Source organism: Tauraco erythrolophus, chromosome Z (assembly GCF_009769465.1).
Source record: "Tauraco erythrolophus isolate bTauEry1 chromosome Z, bTauEry1.pri, whole genome shotgun sequence".
Classification (NCBI taxonomy): Eukaryota; Metazoa; Chordata; class Aves; order Musophagiformes; family Musophagidae; genus Tauraco; species Tauraco erythrolophus.
Window position 1 is genome coordinate 18,741,020 of NC_141496.1, and position 19,704 is coordinate 18,760,723.

Below are 19,704 nucleotides of genomic sequence, written 5' to 3' on the forward strand. Positions count from 1 at the left end.
ACTGCGTCCAGTTCTGGTGTCCCCACCATAAGAGAGACATAGATTTGTTGGAGCGTGTTCAGAGGAGGGCCACAAAGACGATCCAGGCACTGGAGCACCTCTGCTACAAGGACAGGTTGCGGGAGCTGAGATTGTTCAGCCTTGAAAAGAGAAGACTTTGGGGGGACCTAATAACTGCCTTCCAATACCTGAAGGGAACTTACAGGGAGGCTGGGGAGGGACTTTTTACAAGAGTGTCCACTGATAGGACAAGGGGAAATGGGTTTGAGTTGAAGGAGAACAGATTTAGATTGGATCTTAGGAAGAAATTCTTCAGTACGAGGGTGGTAAGACTTTGGAATAAATTGCCCAGAGAAGTTGTGGATGGCCCCTCTCTGGAGGTGTTCAAGGCCAGGTTGGACGGTGCCTTGAGTAGCCTGGTCTAGTTGAGAGGCGTCCCTGCCCATGACAGGGAGGTTGGATTAGATGATCTCTGAGGTCCCTTCCAGCCTATGCCATTCTATCATTCTATGATTCTGTGACTCTTCTGCTTTCTTGTTTTTCCTTGTCATGGTGTATTCCTCCTCCTCCTCTCTGTTTACATCTTCAGGTAACATTTAATTCTCAGTACTGGTATCGATTTATTTAATTTGCCATTGTGGAGAAACCTTTTGGCTGCTGCAGCATCCTGTGAAAGTTCTTTCCCTATGCAGGCTAACTAAGAAACACCTGTAGCTCGTTACACTGGGAAAGTTACCTTGAAACAGGTGCTGTAGCATTCAGCCAATTACTCTGGGAGATGGATGGTCAAGTGACCAATAGCCTTGACCCATCTAGCAAACCATGTGACTCCTGACTATTTAAGGCAGGGCGTTTACTCTTAAGGGCAAGGCACTTTCTCCTGAGCCTTGGAGGAGTTTGGGCCTTTCTTAGAGTAGAGCCTAAAGCTTTTGCATTAGAACATTGGTCTGCTTGGAGCTGCCTGAAGCTTTCCAGCTGTGACAACTGGTGACCCCGACGTGATCCAGCCACAACTAAGATCTGAAGGTACGTGCTTCCGTACACGGGGCTCCAAGGGACGGACTGCAAATTAGAATGATGGGACAAAGCTCCACAAAAGAAAGCATGATGTTTTCCATTCTCAAACCTGCAATGACAATTGCAGGTGCTAAAATAAGTGATGAAGCTCTCTGTGAGCTGTTAGATTGGGCGGCAGAGCATGAATGCCTGACCGACCTCAACACCCCCTTTAGCTCAGAAGCGTGGAAGCAGCTAGGGGATAAGCTAATCTATGAAACAGTATTTGGACGAAAGAACCTGACCGGTCTGCTACGTATTTGGGGAACTGTATATGATGTAATGCAGAAATGGACAGTAGAAAGGAAGGACAAAGTATTGCCGGATTCTGATGAATCCGCAAGTGAAGTTTCTGAAGGGGACGATGAATTATCTGAAAGGGGATTGACCACGGGTAGTGCACCAGTTGTGCCCCCGCTGTCCTCAGATATGGAGAAAGTTGTGGGGACTGCACAGAAGCTTTACCCCTCCCTGCGAGATTATGTCCAACCCAAGTGTCCTCCTTGTGATTTCTTGCGGGAATGCTCTTCCGGACAAGACAAAGCGTCGGAGCGTCCCCCACCCTTTGCCCCAACAGCCTCCCCTTCTTCTGCATCTCAACCGGCTACTTCAGCCATTACAGCAGAACGTGTTCTTCCTACTGCTCCGCCATTGGCCCCTCAACCAGACCAGGCACCACAAGGACAGTTCCCGGGCATGGCACCCTGGTTTACCGCAACTTCATGTCCTGCGGCATCACCCATAGCGCCCGGCTATCTGCCACGGGCACAAATGGAGCAACTCCGAACAACGTATTTCATAATACACCAGGTTATGGCAGGTTTGCAAGGAATGTCGCAACAACTAACGGCATTGATGGAAATGTTGCGGCAGGTTACTGCTGCCGAATCTGTACCGGGACAACCTGGGCTGGCCGTGCCAACCGGCCCAGCAACGACCCCGGAAGTGGCGCCAAGCATGCCACTGACAACAGCAGTGGCACCTTCACAGACAGTGGTGCCGACACAAGTTTCCGCAACCCAGACTGCATCTCCGTGGACTGTTCCACAACCGGCCACAGCCTCCGCCTTTACACGACCCGTTGGCCCAGCGTCTGCATCCTGTCAGAAGCCATTGGACACACCTCTGCCTGATAATGTTTCATCACTGCAGGAAGCCGTGGCGACAGTCAGACAACAACAAACATGGCCAGCCCACAACCGTTCCTGGACGCTTCCCGAATGCAAGGTGACTGTGCGTCCAAAAAATTCAAAACGGTTCTGGGAAGAAGTCAAGAGGCGGGCTCTGGAGGCTGGCGACTGGGATCTAATAGAAAAAGTTGGGTTGCCTGAAAAGGGGTCTGAGCAGATTGTTCAGGGAAGTAATGAACGAACAGAGGATCTTATCCAAGCCTTCCCAGTACAAAAGGTGCTTCCTAACTCAGGTCAAAGTGACAAACACGAAACCATCGCCTGGAAGGTAGTCCAAGACCTGCAAACCAAGGTAGCACAATACAGGTTAGACTCTCCTCAGGTCATGCAGATCATCAGGATATTAAATACTGACCTACTCTCCCCATTCGACATTAAACATCTAGGTCAAGTATTATTTCAACCAGTACAATATACGGTCTTTGAGGCCAATTGGAGAAGAATGGCTGAGAGAGCCGCAGCCGGAAATATGCAATTACCCCCAACTGACCCCAGATATGGAGCTCCAGCAGATGCTCTACTGGGAGCCAATGCTTTCGCTGACCCCGATTTTCAAGCTACATGGCACCCCCAAGTTCTTGAGCAAGCCCAAAAGATCAGCGTGGGAGCTCTATTAAAGGGCATAGATATGGCTGCTCCAAAGACACGGTATGTGAAGATTTATCAGGGGCAGAAAGAACACTTTTTATCTTTCGTAGAGAAAGTTGCTGCAGCCCTTGAAAAACAGGTCGAAGATGAAAACCTGAGACAACTACTATGTAAGCAGCTGGCAAAAGACAATGCCAATGAAGAATGTAGAAAAATCATAAATTCCATGCCAGGGGAGCCTACACTAACAGAAATGATCGAAGCATGCTCTAAGCTAGAATCTGAAAGCTATAAGTCTGCTCTGGCCACAATTCTACGGCCTATTCAACCCAAAAATGCTGACCCGGAACTGAAAAGGCAACCTAAGAGGGACAATAGACAAAGACAGACGAGACAAAGAAGAAACAAGGATAACAGGAGACCTGCTCGCCGCATAAGATGCGATAAGCCAGGCCATTCTGCGAGATATTGTGAATCGTTATACCATGCCAATGGCCGACCCCTGACACGTTCGGGAAACTTCCCCAGGAGCGCAATGGGGATGTGCGCTCAGACAGAAATGTTTCCCCAGAGCATGATACCAACCCAGGCTTACTCAGCCAGCTTTCAGCCAGCACAAAGGGATCAGCCGGGGTGGATGTATGCACCGCAACAACAGTCGTCTTAGAATCCTGTCGGGTCTATAAGGTTCCCTTGGATGCATTTGGGCCTCTAGGACATGGGCTAAGTGCATTATTGGTGAGAAGATCTAGTACCACCATTAAAGGGATCTTTGTTCACCCAGGAGTTATTGACGCTGACTTCACAGGACAAATTTGTGCGATGATTTCCACGCCCACCCCCCCTGTCACAATACCGGAAAAGACTCGGATCGCTCAACTTGTACCCTTCAAATCAAGTGTCCCTAAGGCAAAACGACAGAGTCGTGAAGGTGGTGGTTTTGGTTCCACAGGACTTCCACAAGTTTACTGGACTGCGGATATCTCCAGCCAAAAGCCACAGATGACTTGCACCTTAATATTGCCAGATGCCCAGCCATCCAGGATTCAGCTCCGAGGTTTGATTGACACAGGGGCTGATGTGACAATCGTCTCCTTCTCCGCATGGCCTCCTACATGGCCTTTAGCCCCCGTGGGGTCAGCCATTGCAGGACTGGGAGGAACCACACAGAGTTATCGAAGCGAACGACCTGTGGTGGTAAAGAACGCAGAGGGTCAAACAGCTACAATTCGGCCCTATGTCACTACAGCTCCCCTCATCCTCTGGGGGCGGGATGTCTTGGTGGCCTGGGGAGTACGTATCGGGACAAATTTTTGATGGGGGCCACTGTACTGAAGGGCGCACAATATCCTACGTTGCCTTTGCGATGGTTAGCAAACAAACCCATCTGGCAACCCCAGTGGCCCCTACCAAAAGAAAAATTAGTCGCCCTTCATCAACTAGTTAAGGAACAATTACAACAGGGACACCTTGAACCTTCTACCAGTCCCTGGAATACACCTGTCTTCGTAATTAAGAAGAAATCAGGAAAATGGAGATTGCTACAAGATCTCCGAAAAATCAATGCAGTAATGGAAAGCATGGGGGCATTGCAGCCTGGTATGCCCTCACCCACCATGATTCCAGCAGGGTGGGAAATCTTGATCATTGACTTGAAGGACTGTTTTTTCACGATCCCCTTACATCCTAATGACAAACCAAAATTTGCCTTCACTGTACCTGCGGTTAACAACGCTGAACCTGCAAAGAGATATCAATGGAAGGTCCTACCTCAGGGCATGAAGAACAGCCCGACTATCTGTCAATGGTACGTTGCTCAAGCTTTGTCTGGAATCCGTAAGCAGTTCCCTGAAGCATACTGCTACCATTACATGGATGATATCCTGGTAGCAGCATCCACCCAGGACGAGCTGCTGAAGATACAGCCTCGGCTACTCACTGCTCTGCATTCTTATGGATTGCAAGTGGCTCCGGAGAAAGTTCAACAGCATCCTCCTTGGAGATATTTAGGAGTCAAAATTTTGGACCAAACTATACAACACCAAGAGGTGCAATTCTCGAGTTCTATTAAGACCTTGAATGACACTCAGAAACTGTTGGGCGTCATCAATTGGTTACGTCCCTATCTAGGGCTAACCACGGCGCAACTTGCGCCGCTCTTCAATATTTTAAAGGGGGACCCTGAGTTGAATTCACCTCGAAAATTGACTCCTGAAGCGCGACGGGCACTAGAGGAGGTTCAACAGGCCATTTCTGCTCGTCAGGTTTACCGAATAGATCCCTCCATTGATATTACCGTTTTTATTACCACTCCAGATTCTCATCCAACAGGTATCATTGGCCAATGGAACAAACAGTGGTCTGACCCCTTGCATATTCTGGAATGGGTCTTTTTGCCGCACCAACCAAAAAAGACAGCATCTACGCTATTTGAATTAATTGCTTGTCTGATAATCAAATGCCGTCAGCGCTGTCTACAATTGATGGCAGCAGATCCTGCAATAATTGTTCTGCCAGTACAGCAGGAATACTTTGAGTGGAGCCTTACTAACAGTGCTCCTCTCCAAAGTGCGCTGGAAAATTTCTCAGGACAAATTGCATACCATCTGCCTAGCCATAAATTGCTGCAATTGGCAAGATCGACAAGCTTTACCTTGCGGCCAAAAAATAGCCGAGTACCAGTACAAGGACCCACCGTCTTCACTGATGGGTCTGGGAAAACTGGGAAAGCTATTGTTACCTGGAAGGAGGAATCTGAGTGGCAGGTGCTGGAAGGCCATGAGTCAGGCTCAGCCCAGTTGGTTGAACTAAGGGCTGTTGCCATGGCCTTTCAATGGTTCTCGCAGGTACCTTTGAATTTGGTCACAGATTCTGCTTATGTGGCAGATATAACGCAACGCTTAGATTGTTCACTTCTGAAAGAAGTGAATAATGCGGCTCTGTTTTCTCTGTTAAAAACCTTATGGTGTGCAATTCAAGATCGAGTTCACCCATATTACATCCTGCATATCCATAGTCATACTAATTTGCCAGGCTTTATAACGGAAGGCAACGCCAGGGCTGACATGCTAGCTAACCCCGCATGGGTAGCACCTCAGCCCGATAAGATCGCACAAGCCAAGGCATTGCATAATTTCTTCCATCAAAGTGCACATACCCTGCAGAAACAGTTCCACTTAACGCCCACTGAGGCTGGGGACATTGTCAGCGCTTGCGCTGACTGCCACGGACTTGCGGCACCTCTGCCATCGGGGGTAAACCCCAGAGGCCTAAAGGCCCTGCAGCTTTGGCAGTCGGATGTAACGCATGTTCCTGAATTTGGCAGGTTTAAGTATGTGCACGTGTCTATTGACACTTTCTCCTCAGCTATGTGGGCAACTGCTCATACTGGGGAGAAAGGTCGCGATGTCATTGCCCATTGGAAACTCGCTTTTGCGGTCTTGGGCGTGCCTTTTTCTATAAAAACTGATAATGGCCCAGCCTACGTCTCACAGAAGACGCGGCAGTTTTTACAACTATGGGGTGTAAATCATACTTTGGGTATTCCGCATTCTCCTACTGGCCAAGCCATTGTTGAACGCGCTCATGGCACCTTGAAGCGTGTTTTAGAAAAACAAAAAGGGAGAATGCATGGAGAAACCCCACAGAGTCGCCTAGAAAAAGCGTTATACACAATTAACCATCTTACGGTGCCATCAAATTCAAATAATCCCATTATTTTGAATCACTTTCTTTCGTTGCAGTCTTCAGGCGAGACGCACCTGCCCCGAGCGAAAGTCTGGATACGGGACCTACTCACTAAGACGTGGGAAGGCCTGTATGAGCTTATTGCTTGGGGTCGTGGGTGTGCTTGCGTTTCCACAGATACTGGGATACGATGGCTACCCGCAAGATGCGTCCGCCCTGACCTGCAACATCAGAAAGAGAACAAGCAACGTCCGAACGATGGCCAGAATGGAGATCATCCATCAAATAACCCTTCTAATGGAAATAATGACATCGGCCATCAACCTGTTCCTTCCACGAGTAGAGACTAAATTTCAAGTCTCCGTCAGAGTCAGAATGTTAGAATTAATAACTAAATGTATGACTGGCTTGCTAGATGTATCTCCCATGGTATTGCTGAAAAATCTCCCTGCTTGATTTAAACTAATCTTAAAAAGGGGGAATTGTGGAGAAACCTTTTGGCTGCTGCAGCATCCTGTGAAAGTTCTTTCCCTATGCAGGCTAACTAAGAAACACCTGTAGCTTGTTACACTGGGAAAGTTACCTTGAAACAGGTGCTGTAGCATTCAGCCAATTACTCTGGGAGACGGATGGTCAAGTGACCAATAGCCTTGACCCATCTAGCAAACCATGTGACTCCTGACTATTTAAGGCAGGGCGTTTACTCTTAAGGGCGAGGCACTTTCTCCTGAGCCTTGGAGGAGTGTGGGCCTTCCTTAGAGTAGAGCCTAAAGCTTTCGCATTAGAACATTGGTCTGCTTGGAGCCGCCTGAAGCCTTCCAGCTGCGACATGCCATACTGCAAGTTTTTAAATATCTGATTAAAAATAAGGCAATAAGATCTAGAATGATTTTTTAATTAGGTGTTAACAGTTTCTTGAAAATTAATGGTAACGTGACCCCCCCATACAGATGCATGGGACAATGAGAGTTAGCACTTGCTTCAGGGGCAACACTGTTCCCTTCACTCCCCACATCCCCTCTGTGGCTGGGCACTGTTTGCTGAGGTCTCTCAGCCATCTGCTCTTTCATAGAATCATAGAGAAGGGACCTCAAAGATCATCTAGTTTCAAACCCCCTGCCAAGGACAGGGATGCAGTTGAGGAGCAGCAGCTATTGCACACCTGTCATAGCTGCACTGCCATTTCACAGCACCTTTCTAAGTGTGGTGGTGAAGCTGGCTTAGAGGATGCTCTTGTGTTTGCCCAAGACCTTTCTCTCTTTTCCTTCTCAACTCCTTTCCCCTCTGTTTGCCTTTTCCTTAGTTGTGATGTTACAGGTATTTGTGGGGCTGCACAACATATGACATCAGTGAAATGAAGTTGATCAAAAAAACTCAAAACAACAAACCTCATTTCTATCAGCAAAATGTCAAGAGGACAACAAACAATAGTGCAGGGGAAAAATCAGGGGACAGGAAACTAAAACTGGCCTGACCATTGAAAGGGGATTGTTTCGTAAGTACGTCCTGTGTTACCTAAGCTGACTCTATGTCCTTGGACTTGGATCGCAAATTCACTGTAAATAGTATCCTCTACAATGGAGTTGTATGTGGACATGATTCCCAGCTCTGCTTTGCCAGTTATCGGCTTGCCTTCCTCTGAGGGTGAACTGAGACTCCTCTTGTGAAAATGTGCAGTCCTGCTGCAGGTGGGTGGGGAAAGGTTAAGCCGGTGCATCCCTCCTATGCACCAGCTGCTCCTGGAGATGGAGCGGTTTATGCCTTAGCTATTCACAAACCCTTTCTGAGCTTCTCCTCAGATAAAGCCTATTCATGCTGTTCTCAAGAAAAGATGTCAGCTTAGTCAGGCTGTCGTTTTCAAAGAAGTCTAAGTGATTTGGGTACCCAGTTTATTTGAAGTTAAAAGTAGGTGTCCAAATTTAGATGGCTTTGAAATGTCCCTGCTGGAGTCTGCTTAGCAGTAGAAAATGAACAGACTGATAAAGCAACCTTGGCCACCACACTGAAAAATGACTCAGTGCTATAATTGAGCTTCCAGCCTCCATTACATTTAACAGTATTTGTTCATTACTTCTACTAAAATCTTTTTTTTTTCTTTCTTCCACTTTCTTATCAGAGGCAGATTTGTTTCAGATACAGCGGAGAGAACATTTCTTTCAAGGACATTCTGGAGGAGTTGTTTCTACAAGACTGATCAAAAATTGCAAAACTGAATAAAAAAAAAAGACAAAACTATGTACTGAAACATCGAAAATAAGTATGGCAAACTTTTCACAATAACAAACCAAACAGCAAATAAGACATGCAACATTTTATTCGAAAAGTCATGTCTTTAATGTGCAAGGTGCTTTTCAACACTGGGGAGTAACTTGTTCTGAATCACAATAGATGAGAAGCCACAGCCTTTGCCATGAATGAAAAGGTGAAATTATACATATTTTAGGCAGCTAATTCTTATGACTGTCTGGTATGTCCTCAGTGGACAATACTGTGTGGTATGGAGATGGATGAGCTAGTCCAAAATGCACAAGTCATGGTCTCAGAAGTGGGGTAGCTGGACATTCATGCAGGTGTATTTGTTCTAGTTTTCATTTCTCAATCATCTGCAATGCAGACATGCTCTGTGAATTATGGAACAAAATGTTACGTTATCACAGGAAAACTTTACAAATCTGCTGTGCTCATGCCATTTCTGGTGCTTTATTCCAGTGAACAACTTTCAGTTGGAAAACCAAACCCTAGAAGATGAGCTTTTTGAAAATAAAGCAATGCCAAAGTGTTTCTTAGTTAAATATTGCATTATGCTCTACATGCCAATGAAAACCATCGAGAATGCAAATGTACCGACATAATCTAGCTCTTCTCATCCTCTAGTCCAATTTTTGGGTTATTTTAAAGCTATCTTGCAATTTTAAAGGCATCTGAGGAACTACTATGAAAACATTAAACAGCATATCATTCTTCAACTTAAAATCTTCTTGTAGGCAGCACATTTTTGTTAGACTTAATTGCGTAGGAGGCTGTAAATTTCATATGGGTGCATTTGATTTAATTAGTTGCCTTGATGTATGTACTTGTGTCTGCTCTGAATGTCAGACCAGAGCGTCAGCTGGTCTAAACCAGTAATCTTCTATTCCATCCAAAGTAAGTACTTGAATTTACATCATCTGAGGAAAAGGAGCTCTGTCTGCATTAGCAATATCTATATAGAAATCCAAAACCCAAATTCAAATGATTGATGAAAATTTGAGTATGAAAAGAAATCATGGTATATACTCCACAGTCTGAGTGCCTTCACTTTATCATGTAGTTGATGACCTATTGCTTCTTGTAGTCTACTCCAGGCTAAAAAAAAAAGCCATTTTATGGCAAGTATAAACCCAGCTGTCAACCCTTTAAGATCTGTTTTCCTTATTTCCTTCGGCTTTTTTATGGCTTCCCGAGGTCTCCTGAAAACATTTTTTTGCTGTATCCATGGTCTTGTTTTGCATTTTCCATGGTGCTCATAAAAATGGGCTAAATAATTCATATACAAATTTAAAGTGCTGAATGAGACTTTTAAAAAGTAATTGTATCCTCTCTTGTTGTGACCAGAAGAAAAAGTGCAAGAATTTCCCACGTACCTACTGAAATACATTGCTTTTAAAATTTGTCTCTCTTTGACACTTAGCTTATGGTAGGTGTTTGTGTATGCATGGTATCTGCTAGAACTTCACCAGGAGCATGCTTAACCGTGATGTGGAAGTACCAAACACAGCATTGGACTTACTGTGTATTAAATCATTGAAGATGCCCAGATTGACTCTACACCCGCTACACACAGCAAACTGCAAAACATCGTCTGTTGCATGGACTCAGGCCGTCACACGAGCAACCTGCACCTGTCTTGCCCTGCCTTGGTGTGCTGGAGTGCAGCTTAAGGTTCTGGTTTTGCAATGAAAAGAGCCTCTTTTGGGGTGCATTGTACTTGTCTCCAAGATCCTTCTATCTAAAGAAAAGACATTTCTCAATTCTTAAGTTTATTTCCCCTTTGCTGCAACAGTAGTCTAGTTTTTTCTGCTCGGGGTACATGAGAAGCTTGGTTGAGATTGCCTCTGAGTGGGCAGTTACTTGTAAATTTTAGAGCTATTATGTAGGTGAATTTTTATGACGTTTCTATGTCAAACAGAAAACTTTTGATAGGACCATTTAGACAATACGATGTGATACACTTGTACATCTATATTGCCTTCCTTCATTAGCCAAACCATTAACATTCATTTTCTTGATAAAAGAAAAATATTATAGTCTGGAAATGGTATGAAGCAAACTCATATGTACTTTAAAAATAATCTCTGCAATAAATGAATGCCCTTTCACTGCTTTTGCAGTTATTCATGTCCCAGTTAGAAAGTTAATACTCTGAAGTGTTACTTCTGCCATAGGAATTTTCGTCAAGGGATTTCTTTTGACTTCGCACCTTCTCAACTTGAACTAAAGCTACCTACGCTTAGCTGTAAGTGTCAGCATATCAACAACTAATGACAGTTTCTGATTAGGCATTTCTTGATGATTATCTACAAAAACTACAATCGTGCATTCTCATTGTTCAAACCTCTGCCTCATTAGAGAGCAAATTCAACAATATTGAGAGGATGTTCTGCAAAGCTGCAGAGCTGAGGGTGATTTACAAGCGTAATAGCAATATGAAGCAAGACGGGTATTTTCCTACAGTCAGTAAGCAAATTACTCATTGTTTCATGTCCACTGCATTTGATGTTTATGATATTTATACTTACAATGTTTACATTAATATTTAGTGTGTGCTTCTGATTCATATCAAGATTATGAAGGGGTAAATTTTATGCAGTTATGTGTTGCTAACGCATTTTGGCTATGGCAAGATCTTGGCTTTCTTTGGTGTAACTGAGGCTGTAGGGTCTACAGCCAACAGTGATAGTGATCACTGGTTTTTAACACTCACACGTGTACAGACAGAAATTTCTCACTCCTTTCTGTATATGTGCAAATACATATTATAAGACATGAGAGTACCTATTTACTCCTTGATGGCTCAGATTCTTTGTCCTAATAATTTTGACCTGAAGGTTATTTTTAAGTAAAATCTCAATTAACGTGTCCAGGAAGCAGTACAAGGACTTTCTCAATTAACGTGTCCAGGAAGCAGTACAAGGACTTTCTCACTTGAACTAAGCAGTATTATTTTCTGTGTGAGACTTCCCTGCATTTCTATGCACGCTATCACAGATAGCACTTTTTCAATATATTTCCTGGAAGATGGATCTTTGAGACTATTCAGCGATGTCAACCTGGTTGTCACTGCACAATGACACATGGTGCTCTCCAGGGTCTGCTCTGGCTACCACTGGCGTGTGAAGCTCCGGTTGGCATGGCAGAGGCATCACTAATTGCTCACAGGTGCTGTGCGAAGCCATACTCACTGAGGCCTGTCAAGATTGAGCTATTCGCAGCTGACATGTTCTTCCTGGGCCCATGGCAGAATTTTTCTGTTGTTTTGGATTTTGGTTTGGCTTTTTTTTGGTAGATGTTTTTATCTCGTTTGTAGCCCATATTTGTATGCATTTTTTTCCTAGATAACACCTCAAAGAAGAAAAAGGCAGCCACTTTGAGATGGGGACTGATCTATTTATGAATGCTATTTCTGTCATGTACAAGAACAGGAAGCAGAGCAATTCTTCTCTAAGTGTATATCCCACAGCATGCCAGTGTAGTATATTTATCTGTTTATCTGGATTATGACAAATTACACTTCTTACAAGTGTTGAAATGTTCCCGGAGGGCAAAAATAATTACACCACTTGCTATGCAGAACCTCTAAACTTCTGATTCCCTTTCATGAGTAAACTTAATATTTTAGTTGAAACATTTTACTAGTTTCTTTCTTTTACAGTCTTTAACTAAGTTCTCATTTTGGAATGACAGAATGATATAATGGCAGTTGAAATTCTGTGTGAATAAATGTGAAATAATGCATTTAAGGAAAACATCTTAATTTAACATTAAAAATTACCAGAACTGAGTAATTATTAATATTCAGGAATAATATTTGAGGATTACAGAAGTTCTGTAGGAGCATAAACTCATTACACAATAAGACTTAACTCCCATGCACCCCTAAAATATGTTATAAATGAGAAGGAAAAAACAGAAAATAAACTAGAAATTATAATTTTACTAGTGTATAAATCCATGGTATGTCTGAATCTTGAACAAAGTGTTCAAGGCCAGGTTGGATGAGGCTTTGAGCAACATGATCTAGGGGAAGGTGTCCCTGCCCATGGCAGAGGGGTTGGAACGACATGATCTTTAAGGTCCTTTCCAACCCAAACCATTTTTTGATTCTATAAATTCTGATATTACCAACCAAGAAAGATGTCATAGAATAGGAAAAGATTCAGAGAAGAACAATAAGGATGAACAAGTTACGGAGTGGTGCACTTATGTGGCAAGCAGATGAGGGCATTTTTGGAATGGTGAAAAATAAAGGTCTAGAGACTCGTTAAGTGACAAGGAGAGGTGTTTAGGGAACAACTGAAAATTGGTTACTGGCCTAAAGTTTCCTATGGTTTGAACTGGTACAACTGTTCTTTTGAAACAATGGAAGGCTTTAGTAATGATATCTAAAAGGCACAGAGTTTGCTTAGAATTTTCTGTTTAGAATGACAGAATCATAGAATAGTTAAGGTTGGAAGGAACCTCAAAGATCATCTAGTTCCAATGCCCCTGCCATGGTCAGGGAAACCCTCCACTACACCAGGTTGCCCAAAGCCTCATCCAACCTGGCCTTTGAACACTTCCAGGGATAGGGCACCCACGACTTCTCTGAGCAACCTGTTTCAGTGCCTCACCAACCTCAGAGTGAAAAATTTCTTCCTTATATCTAATCTAAATCTGCCCTCTTTCAATTTAAAGCCATTGCCCTTTGTCCTACCACTACAGGCCCTTGGAAAAAATCCCTCTCCAGCTTTCCTGTAGGCCCCCTTTAAGTATTGGAAAGCTGAAATAAGATCACCCCGGAGCCTTCTCTTCTCCAGGCTGAACAGCCCCAACTCTCTCAGCCTGTCTTCTTAGCAGAGGTGTTCCAGCTCTCAGATCATCTTTGTGGCCCTCCTCTGGATTCGCTCCAGCAGCTCCACGTCCTTCTTGTGTTGGGGACTCCAGAGCTGAATGCAGTCTTCCAGGTGGGGTCTCACAAGAGCAGAATCCCCTCCCTCGACCTGCTGGCCACGCTTCTTTGGATGTGGCCCAGGATATGATTTGCTTTCTGGGCTGCCAGCGCACATTGCCGGCTCATGTTGTGCTCATCCACCAGCACTCCCAAGTCCTTTTCCTCAGGGCTGCTCTCCATACATTCTCCTCCCAACCTGTATTTGTGCTTGGGATTGCCCCGACCCACGTGCAGGACCTTGCACTTGGCCTTGTTGAACTTCATGAAGTTCTCACAGGCCCACTTCTCCAGTCTGTCAAGGTCGCTCTGGATAGCATCCCTTCCCTCCAGCGTGTCCACAACACCACAAAACTTGGTGTGATCTGCAAACTTGCTGAGGGTGCACTTGATCCCACTGTCCATGTCTCCAACAAAGATGTTAAATAGCACTGGCCCCAATACTGACCCCTGAGGAACACCACTCGTCACTGGCCTCCACTTGGACATTGAACCATTGACCACAACTCTTTGAGTGTGACCATCCAGCCAATTCCTTATCTACCAAGTGGTCCATCCATCAAAACCTTGTCTTTCCAGTTTAGAGAGAAGGATGTCGTGTGGGACAGTATCAAATGCTTTGGATAAGTCCAGGTCGACGATGTCAGTTGCTCTTCCCCTATCCATCAATGCTGTAACCTCATCATAGAAAGCCACCAAATTAGTCAGGCAGGATTTGTCCTTAGTGAAGCCATGTTGGCTGTCACCAATCACCTCCTTATTTTCTATGTGCCCTAGCATAGTCTCCAGGAGGTTCTGCTCCAAGATCTTGCTGGTCACAGAGGTGAGACTGACTGGCCTGTAGTTCCCTGAGTCTTCTTTTTTCCCCTTTTTAAAGATGGGGGCTATGTTTCCCCTTTTCCAGTCATTGTGAACTTCACCAGATTGCCACAACTTCTGAAATATGATGGATAGTGGCTTAGCAACTTCATCTGCCAGTTCCCTCAGGACCCGCGGATGCACCTCATCAGGTCCCATGGACTTATCCATCTTCAGGTTCTTTAGATGGTCTCAAACCTGATCTTCTCCTACAGTGGGTGGTTCTTCATTCTCCCAGTCCCTGCCTTTGCCTTCTGTGACTTGGGCTGTGCATCTGGAGCTCTTGACAGTGAAGACTGAGGCAAAGAAATCATTGAGAACCTCAGCCTTCTCCATATCCCAGGTAGCCAGGTCCCCCGTTTCCTTCCGGAGAGGGCTTACATTTTTCCTAGATCTCATTTTATCACTGACATGTCTATAGAAGTTTTTCTTGTTGCCCTTGACGTCCCTGGCCAGATTTAACTATATCAGGGCTTTCTTTAGCTTTCCTAACCTGATTTCTGGTTGCTCGGACAATTGCTCTGTATTCTTCCCAGGCTGCCTGTCCTTGTTTCCACCCTCTGTAGGCCTTCTTTTTGTGCCCGAGTTGATCCAGGAGCACCTTGTTCATCTGTGCAGTCCTCCTGGTGTTCCTACCAGACTTTCTCTTTGTTGGGATGCACCGCTCCTGAGCTTGGAGGAGGTTATCCTTGAATATTAACCAGCTTTCTTGGGCCCCTCTTCCCTCCAGGGCCTCGTCCCATTGTACTCTACCAAGGAGATCCCTGAAGAGGCCAAAGTCTGCTTTCCTGAAATACAGGGTAGTGAGCTTGCTGTGCACCCTCCTTGCTTCCTAAGTATCTTGAATTCCACCATTTCATGATCACTGCAGCCAAGGCTCTCCTTGAGCGTCACGTTCCCCAGCAGCCCTTCTTTGTTGCTGAGAATAAGGTCCAGAGTAGCACCTCTCCTCGTTGGCTCCTCTACCACTTGGAGAAGGAAGTTATCATCCATGCATTCCAGGAACCTCCTGGATTTCCTATGCCCTCCTGTGTTGTCCTTCCAACAGATATCAGGATGGTTGAAGTCCCCCAAGAGGACCAGGGCTCGTGAACGTGAGGCAGCTCCTATCTATCTGTAGAGGGCCTCATCCACCCGCTCCTCCTGGTCAGATAGTCTGTAGCAGACCTCTATTACTATGTCCCCTGTCCCTGCTCTCCTTTTAATCCTAACCCATAAGCTCTCAGCTGGGACTTTATCCATCCCCAGGTGCAGCTCCATGCACTCTAGCTGGTCTTTGACATAGAGGGCAACACCTCCTCCTCTTTTCCCCTGCCTATCCTTCCTAAATAGCCTATACCCTTCTATTCTGACACTCCAATCATAAGATTCATCCCACCATGTCTCTGTGATGCCAATAAGATCATATCCCAGCAGGTGCGCACACACTTCTAACTCCTCTTGCTTATTCCCCATGCTTCATACATTGACATAAAGGCATTTAAGTTGGGCCCCAGATGAATCTGACTTCCTGGCTGGAGCGGCTGGAATTCCTTTCTTCTGTTTTTCAGGTACATCCAGCATATCTTTATCATTCTTGATATTACTCCCCTCCCCCTTCGAATCTAGTTTAAAGCCCTGTCAATGAGCCTTGCTAACTGTTGCGCTAAGACCCTCGTTCCCTTCTGAGAAAGACAAGTCCTGTCTGGTGCCAGTAGGCCTGATGCCCTGTGGTCCATGCCATTATCAAAAAAAACAAAATTGTGTCAATGACACCAGCCACGGAGCCACTTATTAATCGACTGAATGCACTTGCTTCTTCCAGTGTCACTGCTCGCAACTGGAAGGATGGAAAAAAAAGATTACCTGTGCCCCGATCCTCTTACCACCTGTCCTAGGGTCCTGAAATCCCTCTTGATCGACCGTGGACTCCTTGTTTCAGTTTTGTCTCCACCTACATGGAAGAGAAGTAAAGGATAGTAGTCCATGGACTGTACCAGGCTAGGAAGTTTCCTAGCGACATCTTTAACCCGGGCTCCAGGGAGGCAGCAGACTTCCCTCAGAGCAGGGTCAGCCCGGCATATTGGACCTTCCGTGTCCTTCAGATGGGAGTCGCCTGTAACTACTACCCTTCTTTTCTTCCCTGTGGAGGCGGTCTTGATACAACAGTGTTGTGGTTCTATAATTATATATTAATCCATAATTAATTAGATTATTATAGATTATTATTAATCCATAATCTATAATCTATAATCGTGAATCCGATCTGGTGGCACAGGGAGAAAATCCCCTCTCCTACCACCAGAACCTCCTCCCCCACATCAAACTATCACAAGCGGGTAGTCCTCTCTGACCCTGGTGACACCTCCAGTGCAGATGGTCCCTCAGCTTCACCATCCATTGACGGGCCTTCCACCTCCAGAGCCTCATACCGGTTGTGCAGGGGCACCTGGGGAGCTGAGGTAGGCAGGGAGCCCGGGAGGGGGTCGTCTGTTGCCCTGAGCACGGGCTTCTTTCCATTCATGGCTCACCTTTGAGTTACTGTCTTCTGCCGTGTGGGGTGAGGAATCAGAATGCCCTTTGTTTTGGGTTGCCTTTTCTGGGTCTTCCTGTTTTTATTTTTGGTTGGTTTTTTTTTGCTTCAGGTCAGGCAGTGCCCGACATTTCCAATCTTTCTCCAATCTTTCTGTTTAAATACACCAATGAACCTGAGCTATGTGCAAAGAGATGCAGTTTGGAAATTTAATGAAGGCTCTTCATACGGCTGCACAACTTTTCACAAACAGCAAACTCTTTTCTGGCGTATCATGAGAAAAATTGCTTTTTAGTTTCTTTACCTTATTTGTGGGAAATGTATTGACCTCTCAATTAATGAAATTTTGCCATACACTTTGATAGTGCCTGGATTTCTTCCTTGGGTCCTTTTAGACTGTGATATGAGGCGCTTCAGCTATGAAGTTGTCATTGAATGTTGACCTAGATGTTGAACACTCCTTTTCCTATGTCATTCTGGGTCAAAATTAATCAGCATGATGCAATGCTTCCAATTCTGTCTCTAATATGCTAAGTACTGAGGAGAAGGAGAAAAGGTAGGGGATAGAAGCTAGGAAGAAACTGTTCTTCGTTTACCGGCTATAATGAATAAAAAAGTATGAGTGATGTCTAATCCCAAACAAAGGGTAATCTCTGCACCTAAGAACATAAGGATATGCTTTATTTTTTAAAGCTTAGTTAAAGCTTTGAATCTCTTTTACCCACGCAGGTCTAAAAGATAGGAATGTTGTCTTTAAAAGCTCACCGCTGTATAAGCATGCAAGACCAACAGCTTGCTGAAGAAGATGCAAGTTATGAGGCAGGGTGAGTTCTATTTCAAAATTATTCTTTAAAATACTTTTTGAGTTATAATAGGATTTCACAGAAATTATCAAATTAACTCCCTAGATATTTTTATACGTAATGGGCTTGGGGTTTTGTTGTTTATTTTTTTTTAAATTGCCAAAAATTTAGAGCTGCTGACTTTACTGCCTATTGCTAAATCAGTCTGGAAGGACACAAGAGAGTGCTCAGGGTTCACCACTGTATTTATCCTAGTACTCCACTGGTTGCAACTGATTGCAACCAGAGCAGGACACCACAAGCTCAAACGTGGCTTAATAGTGAATAAACAAGACCTAATTTTTGTGAGGTCTCAGCTGACCATCAGGGCCACCTGAGACATCAACATATTTTCTTACCCATCTTATCTATGATATCTTATCCATGGGGGTGCAGAATTCTCGTCTTTCCTCCTTTCTGCTCTTTTTTGTTGTTGTTTAATCAACCGAATTCCCCAAGACATTCTTTCCCTATGCCAGAAATATGCAGTTTCTCAGGGATAAATTAACCACAAGAGAAAGACTCCTGTCCAGAATAGACATAACAAATTAATAAAAATGACTTAATTAAATTTTAGATGAGGGTAGCATAGTTCAGGGAATTTGCAGATTTTTTTATGAGGTTTATTCTTTGCATGAAATATTTGCATTTAATTTCACATGTATTTAATTTTCTGCCCCATAAAAAGAAGACAATAAAGAACAATTAAAGACAGTTTCCACATTTTTATTCAACTTTCTAAAAAGTATTATTATTTTTTTCTGTGTGCATTACTGAACTAAATAATTCAAAGGGAAAGCACAAAAAAGGCAATATTCAGTCATCATAAGACATAATCTTTCTACAAATCAATTGCAGTCAACTAATTTACATAAAGATAGAAGAGTACTATTTCTGAACTGAGGAGAAGGAAATAATCTTCCCTTTGAGAATCTAATTAAATCATGATACCTTAATTTTCATCTATATAAAAAATACATCAAATATTTCTAAAAAGTAATAAAGGTCCACAAAAAGGTCTTAGTTCTGGCATGTAACAATCCTCTCTGTATATATTTTGATACAAATACAAAGGAGAAAGCTACAACAATGAAGAAGCACCAATATTAAAGTACTGCCACTCCTAGGAGTAATAAAGTGTGCAAGCGAAGGGAAAAGCTTGTGGACAGGCACTTCTGCTTTTGGATGTAGTGAAGGTCAGATGACTGCTGAGCACCTTTCCAGACTTGATTTTTCTGGACCTGTGAGTGCAGGTCCCAGCCTAGCAGGGTGATAACGTGTCTGTCTATTGCATCCCACACTTCACAGAATCACAGAATCACAGAATGTCAGGGATTGGAAGAGACCTCAAAGGATCATCTAGTCCAATCCCGCTGCTGGAGCAGGACCATCTAGATTAGATCACACAAGAACGCGTCCAGGCGGGTTTGGAACATCTCCAGACAAGGAGACTCCACAACCTCTCTGGGCAGCCTGTTCCAGTGTTCTGTAACCCTTACTGGGAAGAAGTTCTTCCTCATGTTTAAGTGGAACCTCCTATGTTCCAGTTTATATCCATTTCCCCTTGTCCTATCATTGGATGCCACTGAGAAGAGCCCGGCTTCATCCTCATGACAGTCACCCTTTACATATTTATAAACATTAATGAGGTCCCCCCTCAGTCTCCTCTTCTCTAAGGTGAAGAGACCCAGCTCCCTTAGTCTTTCCTCATAAGGGAGATGCTCCACTCCCTTCATCATCTTTGTGGCCCTGCACTGGACTCTCTCAAGCATTTCCTTGTCCTTC